The sequence below is a fragment of the Triticum aestivum genome, chromosome 1A, assembly GCF_018294505.1.
Source record: "Triticum aestivum cultivar Chinese Spring chromosome 1A, IWGSC CS RefSeq v2.1, whole genome shotgun sequence".
Classification (NCBI taxonomy): domain Eukaryota; kingdom Viridiplantae; phylum Streptophyta; class Magnoliopsida; order Poales; family Poaceae; genus Triticum; species Triticum aestivum.
The window spans coordinates 261,413,765-261,422,063 of record NC_057794.1 but is presented as its reverse complement, the minus strand read 5'-3'; the positions used below and the strand labels follow the sequence as shown (position 1 = coordinate 261,422,063).

Sequence of the window (8,299 nt, the reverse complement as noted above, 5' to 3'; positions counted from 1 at the left end):
ACGAGGCCACTATTTGAGGATAAACCTACAAGCAAAGTTCAGATTGTCTGTGCTGCCTCTTATGTACTCGAAAGTTTACTCGTACAAGAACTAATTTTAGCAAGAAGTACCTCTGATTGAACACCATTTACCAGTATGTACCCTAGGTAATTAAAGTTCGTCCATGGATCATATTGGCTGTGATCTCAATCATTTGGATGCATAAACATACTGAACATGTGTATATATGAATCTTTTTGTGAATTATGTATGAATATTGTCGTGTGATCTATCAATCATTTAGATGCATAGATATGCTGAGCTTGTGTATATATGAATCTTTTGAGTTGTTGATAGTGAATGTTGGCTATGAATATGAACGTGTCCTGTGAACCAGAGTTTGATATGAATGTTTACCTTTTCTGTTGTATTGTGTGTGAACTTGTTAGTATGCCTACTGTGGGGTATAAAACGCAGGTCTCTTATAAAAGTAATGCTGTGTCCAATTTATGTTTTCCCTTCTAACCACATTATATATACTAGCAAAAGGGCCCGTGCATTGCAACGGGAAAAAAAATATGGCACACACTTACATTCTATTCTTCTTTACCGGGTCTGTCATTACATGTGCTTCGATATAATAACATCATAAATTACCAAACCGCCTTAGGAGTTTTTGTCTCAGGCACCACAGTGAGAATGATTGACAATATGAGCATCACCAGCCTGAAGAAAGTTGTTGCTGTTATGACCGGCATGGCCAAGAGGATATATGATGTGCACTGACATCCAACAACAACATTTCTCATGGTTTTGGTTTTTTTCTGAACTAGTGCTATATTTGATTATTTGGCACAACAAAGTTGTAATTCTTTCACTCCAACTATGGACAACATGGCTCGTCATTCTTCCAAAAGATGTCCCTTATGATATTTTTTCAGAAAAAAGGAGTGCATTATCTCCTTGCTGTCGTCTAACTGAAGGAAACTGAATGTGAAAATTTAAGTGTATATAGACTGACCCACTCGGAGTGCATACAAAAATATTTTTATCCAAGTCGTTAGTGCCAACACTGTACTTCCAATGTCCATCTGCATCTACACAGCTAGGTCTAATCTTAAGCAAGAATGAAACTACCAAGCAAACTGAGATAACAGTAGCCGACCCCGGGCAGCAGGTGGTCAGGGGTCATCAGCAGAGAAACATGAAGTCAGCTGACGACCGTTGAGCATTGCCAGGCCCATCTCTCTCTCGTGGCTGTCGTGGTGGCTCCCGGGCCTCTCTGTGGCTCCTCCCCTCCGAGTCCACAGCCCGACCTCGGCATTCTGCCTCCATCCTCCTCCGCCCTCTGTCCCGCGTGCTCCTCCACACCTCCCTCTCCAAGCCGACGGATCTGACCTTCCCCTCGCTGGATCTGGTCCACCAAGAGCCTCAAGCCACCCTGCCGCCGCGCTCGTGTCCATGTCGTGCGTGGTGTAGAGGTGGCCAGCGTGTGGAACAGGCTGCGTCGTAGGCATCTGCGCGCTGCGCCTCCGCCGGACTACCGTTTTGTTGTACAATTTCCCTTCGTTCTCATTCTATGTTTGTTGATTCAAGAGGCTCGTTGTTGATATGCAATTTTCCTAGGTATATAAACTGGTAGACTTTCATGTAAGCAATCGAGGTGGGATTACTCCGAGTACATGTGTGAAAATCAGGTAAGGTACAAATACAGAAGCGTGCATGCAGGCTGAAACATGCGTGCAGGCCCAATAAGAGAATGTGGACGTGGACCAATTGGATGGACAAAATTTTTAGTACCGCCTCGCAGCAATTGGACGGACTGTCAATCAAAACTAATGGAAAAAAACTGAAAGCGTAAATTCATGAAAAGAAGCGTATTGTGATGGTGAACCCAAAGAGTCAATCCGTGCTTTATTATTAGGGAAAGATTTATATTATTACTATTATCGTATATTTTATAGAGACTTATATATATACATTATAAAAAACATCCCACGTGTTATTAACTTATAAAAGTAAATGTTTAACGGAAGTTGGCAAGGAAAATCCTGGTTGTTTTTGACTCACGGGCAAGGAAAATCCTGGTGATTGCGTACAAAAGCTTGCGAAGATTTTAAGGACCAATTTAATAATAACGCGCTCATTTTTATTTTGAGCAATAACTTGCTAATTTCTTAATTATATATATAAAAATGTGCCTCTCCAGTTTATTCTTTGATATTAATTGCTCCTTCTAACATAACATTATATATATAACGAGCCCACCTAATACGTGTATTTCAAGGAAGTGCAAATGGGCTGGGATTTCTTAGAAAATATAAATGGGCCTGATTGACGCGAAATTATTTGTTCACCCAGCCCAACAAATGGACTGTACATTCTAGAAAACATGGGTTAAATATATGCCACATTTTTGCAGGCTGACATGTGGGCCAATAGGTCGAAGCCTACGCAGGGCGTTGTCAACTTGGTCAACAAATGATTGTGTCATCCACAGCCATTGGATTTATATCCAATGGTCGGCATGCACCTTCAATCTCTCGTCTTATTCCTCCAGCATCGCCGGGACCACCTGGTCCGGCCTCCGGCGGCTAGCGGCTCTGCTTAGCACGCATCGCTGCGAAGCGCTACCCCACCGCCGGCCAGGCTATCCCTCCACCCCTCGACACCTCCTGTTATTCTCCACAGACTACAACCCCACGCCACAATAGAACCAGTTATAACCCTTCTCCTCCTCTCAATCCGCGACTCCACTGCCGCATTTTCCCATCTCCGAGTCGTTCCCGTCCGGGGCCTCACCGTCGTCCACCGCCTCGCTGCGTTCTGTGCGGCGTGGTCAACAAACGAGAGTCATCGGAAGAGGACAGTATGTGGAGAGCCTGACGGCTGGGACCCACGAGGTCCATGGTCTCACGCAAGGAAAGTTCCTTCTTATTAAGCTAAAAAAATGTTTCCTCCACCTGACAGCTGGGACCCACCAGCTGTATCTTCGCACGGAAGGAAGTGCCCCCTTGTTTTGCGAAAAAAATTATTCATCCCGTTGACAGCTGGGACCCGTCAGATTTGGTGACTGACTTGTGGGCCTACTAAGCGGACGTGTATGCACGGCTTTGTCAACTTAATCAACAAATGATTCTAGCAGCTAGACCGTTGGATGTTAGTCCAACAGCCGTGCTCCTTCTTCAACCTCTGTTCTTGCTCCTGTCTCCTGTGGGCGGCACCGCGGCTGTGCTGCCGCGCACCCGAACCAGTGAAGTTTCCCACTCCTCTCCATCTGCGACTCCACTGCCCCGTCTTCCCCATCTCCGGGTCGTTCTAGTCTGGGTGCGCTCGGCACGGTGTGGTCAATGTGGTCAACAACCGGGAGTCATTGGAAGATGACTGTACGTGAGAGGCTGACAGTGGGGACGCACCACGCCCATGGACGGATGCATGCAACGGAACGCGGCGAGGTCAACGTGGTCAAGGAACGACTTCCATCGGAAGTATATTGTACATGGAGAGTCTCAGCTGGGTCCACGACCGCAGCAAGTAAGTGCCTCCTTATTACACGGAAAATAATGATTCCTCAAACTGATAGCAGGGACCCACTGGACGAGCCACTGTATTTTGCGAAAAAACATTTGCCCCTGACTGCTGAGACCCACCTGATGGGCCACCGTATTTCATGAAAACACGTTCCCCTCGCTGTCAGCTCGGACCCACCGGAAGTGACTCCTTATTACGCACAAAAAAATGAACACTCCCCCGGCTACCTAGGACCCACCTTGGTGGGAGGCTGACTTGTGGGCCTACTAAGTTGACGGGGACGAAGGGCTTTGTCAACTTAGTCAATATGAACGATTCTAGCTCCAGTGACCGTACGATGTCCATCCAACGGCCGTAGTGCTTCTTCAACCTCTGGTCTTCTTGCTCCAGCCGCCCAAAGCAGCGCCGGTCGTGCCGCATGCTCCTGCCTCGCGTGGCCGGCTGTGCTGCCGCGGAGGCCTCACCGCCCCCTACTATTCCCACCATTGGTCAGGCCCTGTGGCGACGACAGCCTCACACCGCAGCCGAACCGGTGAACCCTCGTACTCCTCTCCGCGCGGGCTTCCACTGCCGCGTCTTCCCCGGCTCCACGTCGTCCCCTTCCTAGGCCTCGCCGTCGTCCACCACCGTGGTGCTCTCCACGCGGCGTGGTCAACGTGGTCAAGGAACGACTTCCATCGGAAGAGTGCTGTATGTGGAGAGGCTGACAGCTGGGTCCACAGCCACAAACTAGTTTTTTTGTGATTTGCCAAGTAAGTCGCTTTGTCAGGCATGTTGGGCTGAAAATCTTTCAAGACGAGGAGAGCTTTCATTCGGCTGGCCGAGAAAATGGCCCATCAGTAATGAGAAATGGGCTGTACATTTTTAAAACACATCAAACCGGCAATTAGTTTCAAATATCTTTTTTTTCATTTCAAGATTTTAAATTACATTATTTTTTATGCGTGGAGAATTTGTTGGATTTTATATTGATATACATTTATTTTTAAAATCAGTTTGAATGTGAGTCGAAATTTCGGGATTAAAAACAGTTCGTACCGCACCGAAATATGCAAAATTTCGTATATTTTTTTAACAGTGGCCACAATATGGGCTGTAATGCTAACAAAAAGAATATGGGCTCCAAAAAACCTTAAGAATTAGCAAATGGGCTGTAAATTATTAGAAATAATGGCAGATGGGTTGTATGCTGTTTTCCACAGATTTGAGGCTTTCCTAAAAAAAGGTTGATGCACAAGCAATGACTCTTGGATGTCCATCAAACGGTCGTCGTGCTTCTTCAATCTCTGCTCTTCCTGCTCTAGCCGCTCAAACAAGCGCCGGTGGGACTGCCTGCTTCCTCCTCCCCGCGGCCGGCTGTGCTGCCGCGCAGGCCTCACCGCCCCACCGTACTCCCATCGCTGGCCTAGCCATCCCTCTACTCACCCACACCTGCTGTTATTCTCCGGCGACGGCAGACGAACCAGTAAACCCTCGTATAGTCGTACTCCCCTCCGCGTGGGAAACAACTGCCGAGTCTTCCCTGCCTTTGTATCGTCCCCTTCCTAGGCCTCGCCGTCGTCCACCGCCGTGGTGCTCTCGGCGCGGCGTGGTCAATGTGGTCAACGTGGTCAACGACCTACTTCCATCGAAAGAGTACTGTGCGTGGAGACGCTGACAGCTGGGTCCACAGCCGCAGCAAGGAAGTGCCTCCTTATTACGCGCAAAATAATTATTCCTCCACCTGACAGCGGGGACCCACCGGATGGGCCACCGTATTTCGCGAAAAAATGTTTCCCCCCTGACTGCTGGGACCCACCAGCTACACCTTCGCACGCAAGGAAGTGCGTCCAGGCAAAAAAAACAAAACGATTTGCCCCCTGACTGCTGGGACCCACCAGCTACATCTTCGCATGCAAGGAAGTGCCTGACAGTCGGGACCCACCTGGTCGAAGCGTACATAGCGTTGTCATTCTGGTCGCGAACGTGTACGTACATACTGGTCGATGTAGAGGCGCGCACGTGTCATAGTAGAGGCGCGCACGTGTCATAGTAGAGGAGCGCACGTAGCATGTACATGTACGTACAGCGGCCAGGGTGCAAGAAAGAAAATACGGCCACGTATGTGTACATACGGGCAGGGTCTCGAATGCCTACTCGCGCATACGTACGGCCAGGGCTCGTGTACATGGCTGGGTCGGAACAGAGAAACAGCGTCGTCGTCGTGTTCATGGGGAGGCAACGGAATGCGTCGTGTTCATGGGGAGGCAACGGAATGCGTCGTGTTCATCAGGAGGCAACGGAATGCGTGGGAGCCAACCAGCTGGGTCGGAACGGAATGTGTGTTCGTGTTCATCGGGAGGGCTTGGACGGAACATGCGATGGAAACGAGGCCTGGCGTACCGCACAACGGAGGAAACAGACCTCCTACATTCGGAACGGGGTCCTGTTGATCGGGAGGGGTCTGGCGTACCGCAAAACGAAGGAAACAGACCTCCTACGGTCGAAACGGGAGTCCTGTTGATCGGGAGGGGTGTGGCGTACCACAAAACGGACGAAACGGACTTGTGTTGGAGCGCTACGGTCGAAACGGGGGTCCTGTTCATCGGGAGGGGTGTGGCGTACCGCAAAACGGGACTCCACGGGATACTGTTCATCTCCACCGTCGACCTCCTCCAGCCTCCACGGGCTACCGTCGACCTCCTCCAGCCTCCACGGGCTCCTGTTCATCCATCCTCCACCGCGCGCTACTCCACCGGCTACTGTTCAACCACCCCTCCACCATCTACTATTCATCCAGCCCTCCACACCACGGGGTCCTATTCAACCACCCCTCCACGGGCACTCCTCCACCGTCTACTGTTCATCCAGCCCTCCACCACACCACGGGGTCCTGTTCATCTAGAGGCAACGCCACCGCTCGCTGTTCATCCAAACCCTCCTGCAATGCTCATTGTTCATCCCAGAGGCAGCATCGATCGGCTTCAGTTAGCAGCAGTAGCGAAGGAATCGCTCGATCGGGTTCAGTTAACAGCCATCGATTGATCGCTTGGGTTCAGTAATGCATAGCCTGCAGTGCAATCGCTCGGGTTCAATTAGAGCCCAACGCCTCGCTCGGGTTCAGTTAGAGCCAATGCCTCGCACACACGCGCGTACGTGTACGAGAGAAACGCGCATCGCTCGGCCCCCGACCTCCCACCGTAACCGGGAACTCCCCGAAATTTTCCTCCCCCTCGCTTCTACCATGGTTTTTTCTGTCATGGACGACCCAAAGAATGTCATGCAGCTGCGTCTCCGTCCCGCCTGGGATGAAAAGCCCATTTTCTGTCATGATTTTTTGTCATAGAAGTAGGAGCCCACCACATCTATGATGATACCGGGTTTTGTCACAATTATCGTCATAGAAGTGCCATATGTATGACAGGAAAAAAATTCGTTCGGCCCAAAATGTCACGGATGTGTCTTTTTTTGTAGTGTCTACATCTGGCACAACCTCACCGCGGACGACCCCGTGCACTCCGCCAACGACGCCGCGTACGTGCTCAAGGGCTCAGAGTTTCTCCACCTCCTCCCCACGCCGACCTACCCGTCCGACGCCTCCGTCGGCTCATCCTCGTCCCCTCCACCTGTAGATGCCAGGCCGAGAATGAGAAGAAGATGCCCACATCGGCCATTAGCAGGGCCCACGATGGCGCAAGAACTGGAGCTCCCTCGACCTCGGCCAATACCGGGTGGGTATCGCGCACAGTGGCGTCGGGGCGGACACGGCCACCCAGACCGGCAAGAAACGCGGTCAGCACCGGGGCCCCAAGCTGTCTCCGCCGCAACAACCTACGACAAAGCTCAGAGCCAACGAGATCTCGCCGCCGCCACCGTCCAGCAGCCCCGACACGTTGGAGACGCTCATCAGGAACGACGCATGCGTGACCGCCGCCTCGAACACCGCCACCGCTCGCCTCGAGGAAGAGGATGCGGGCATGGCGCAACAGAGCGTGATTGCGGGCGGCTGGATGCGTGCGTCGGTGGTGCTAATGCATCTCATCTCCAGTGGCGGCCAAGTGGGAAGCGAGTCCGAGAGGTGCGAGGCACACAGAGCGGTTCCCGCATGGGCGGCTGGACCTGAGCAGCAACACGGCGGCAGACGGCTTCCCTGGAAGTACCGGCGTCGTCGTAAGCATGAAGCGGGAGTACTTCAACTGGAGCCTGGTGAGCATGCCGGCCACGGAGGCGAGTTGGGCGCACTAAAGCGGTCATCTTCAGGAGACCAAGAAGGTGACACAAAGTGCATGGTCAACCCAGAGAAATGCACAGTATGGGTCAAAACCACTTAAAATCACTTAAAAATTCCCCGCAAAAACCCCACTAAAATCAAGTCTGAAACCACCTTAGGGGGAATTGATACGGTTTTAGAGATTTAAGGGGTTTATTGATCTGGTATTAGAGTTGAGGGGGGAATTGGCCCATTACAGAGGATTTCGGGGGGGGGGGGGGACGATACTTTCCTCATGATAGAGGCAAAGGTGTCCCGTCTTTTGATGAGATGGTGGCTATCGTTTATGGTGGAGTAGACTTTGACGATCCGACTACAAACATATGAGGACATCGCGCCTTAGCAATCCCTAGACCAACTCCGAGAGGTTATTGACCACGCCGGAGCATGATCAACCTGCCCACGAGGGTCTATTTCCTGCAACCAATCGAAGAACAAGCAAGAAACTGAAATTGCAATCTGGAAATTGTGAATAAAATAGGAAAGATTTATTGATCAAGTGGGGTTCTGTGATGTCTTTTGGTCTGGTCGTTGAACACA

The 8,299-nt window shown here is 50.9% G+C and overlaps 1 pseudogene; it reads left to right on the top strand.

Moving 5' to 3' along the window:
• The first annotated feature begins 678 nt into the window (after positions 1–678).
• LOC123181700 (protein SOSEKI 5-like) lies at positions 679–7,820 on the top strand (annotated as a pseudogene).
• The last annotated feature ends 479 nt before the right edge of the window (positions 7,821–8,299 follow it).